Raw genomic sequence first — 2,500 nt, forward strand, 5'->3', positions numbered from 1 at the left:
TTTGTGTATCTACATATGCAAGGTACATCTAACCACTTCCAGTTAGCCTGTTGAATCCAGAAATGAAATTAACCTTTTCCCAAGAGTACTCTATCGGCTCTTCATGGTAAGGAATTCTTTATTGTCATAAATACGAGAAATATTGGTTTTACTTGTGATTAATTGTTAATTCTTTAAACTAATAGATATGCTAGACATCAAAAGCCTTATAGTACTAGGGTAAAGTATTGTTGAGAAAGGGGTTAAAAGGGTTTTACTTATGGTAATTATTAAATTATCGAGTAAATCATACAAATAATAATGTAATGCAGTAACTATAGCTGACATCCTTTTTGGCTAAACATAATCATCATTAACTCTCCCCTTTTTTGCCTCAGTCAGTCTATGTGAATTTTTAGGGTAAGTGTCTCATCAGTATATATATTTTTATTAGTTCAGCAAGGTCAGTAGCAAATATAACTTTATATTTTCAATGACTGAAGACGAACAGGCAAGGCTTAGTTCGGCAGTTGCCAACTATGATTTCCATTGATGCAGATTGCTGCTGTCTTCAACTTCCGTGGCTCTAAGGCAATTGACATGAGCTGACCAGAGGACCAAAGCAGCTGCTGCTTAGTTTTAGAGGGTCGTTTCTCTTACCCCGGGCTGTCAGACTCAATAGCCTTCGAGGACCAGTTTTCATTTCATCTTGGGGGGTCAACAAAGGTACATAACACGTCTCCCTGGATTACGTTATTGACACCTGGCTGAAAGTATGTATCTGTATGGTTATCAGACTTTAAAAGGTGACACTAATGATAGCAAAGTGTCTGTATCATTGTTTTAGGACTCATTATATTCATTCATAATAGCAATATGGATCTTCCCTCTCTAATAGCCTTGTACAAGCAAATGCAGTAATAAAAATAACTATTAACATTATGGAATAAAGGTAACAGTAACTTTCAGTTTCTTAATCACAAGTTACTTTCCTCCATTAGGACCATAACGTCACAAGCTTCTAACTCTTCTTTCTACCCCGCGTGCTATCCATGAACATCCCTAGGCCTACATTTGGTCTGCAGGCCATGAGTTTGACACGTCTTAACTTCACACTGCCTTGATATCTTGCTGGTAAAAGGAGGGCACACGAGGTAATAAGAGAGATTAAGGGAAGCTTGGCAGGTGGGAAGGCCAGCGTTACTCCTAACCGACAGACTGTAAACGTGCGTGAGAAACTAGTACACTGTAACTGACGGTTGAAGGTGATGGCTCTCTCGCTTTGCGCCGTGGGTTATTTTAAGTCAGGTGTGTAATGATTAAATCTGTTGAATAATTCATTTTCGTCTTCATGGAGATTCATTGACAAATATATGGTAATTTTCTATATTACCTTCGCCTCTCCGATATCGACGATTTTGATATCATTGAATTCTTCTCACTCTATACAATCCAAATATGTAGGTTTTATTGCGCGGAAACCCCCCGTTAGCGGCAAACTTGGGCCCTATATCGGGGGCGACGATGTCGGAGCGGCGGTCGGAGCAGCGGACGTAATATAGTAATTTTGACGATTTTGGTATCGTTGGATTCCTCTCACTCTGTACAATCCAAATATGTAGGTTTTATTGCGCGGAAACCCCTTGTTAGCGGCAAACTTGGGCCCTATATCGGGGGCGACGATGTCGGAGCGGCGGACGTAATATAGAAAATTACCCTAATAATATAACCCACAGTGAAAATATCCATGGTCATTCACATGACTTTTCATTGCAGGGGGCTGTGCCCCCTGCGACCCCCCCTGAGGGGGGGCTGCCGCCCCCCAACCCCCGCCGAGGAAACAAAATATCCACCACATATTCACGGCAGGATAGAGCGCACACGAACTAGATGCCGATAACTTACCCTACCATAACCTGGTACCTAGTAGGAGCACCCTCCACACTCGGTCATCGCGGCGGCTATGGCGAAGTACTGAACGCGGCGGTTATTTCGGTTAGGAATTCGAAAAATCGTGGTTCCAGGGGACGGGAAATTCGACCTTGAGGCCACCGGTGTAACATCGAGAGGCACAAAACCCGCCGACGAGGGCGCTCTTCTGTTCATGGTATACCCCGTTCATCGTGATTATACTACAATCGTCTCTGTATACAATGATATGTCAAGGTTAGTATGCTGATTCAGTGGGAATGTTACGAGGTAACTGTAATACGTCCGCCGCTCCGAGATCGACGATAATTTTGTAACGCTCTAGCCTGCCGGGAATAGGGGGTGGAGGTTTTGTTTCCTCGGCGGGGGTTGGGGGTCGCAGGGGGCACAGCCCCCTGCAATGGAAAGTCGTGTGAATAACCATGGTTATTTTCACAGTTTGTTATATCATTAGTATTATTTATTCCCGCATTTGGACAGTGAGAGGAATCCAACGATACCAAAATTGTCGATATCGGAGAGGCGAAGGTAATATAGAAAATTGCCAAATATATAAAATAAAACGTGCATAGTTACTTAAGGTCCTATCACT

Source organism: Penaeus vannamei, chromosome 30 (genome assembly GCF_042767895.1).
Source record: "Penaeus vannamei isolate JL-2024 chromosome 30, ASM4276789v1, whole genome shotgun sequence".
NCBI classification, from domain to species: Eukaryota; Metazoa; Arthropoda; class Malacostraca; order Decapoda; family Penaeidae; genus Penaeus; species Penaeus vannamei.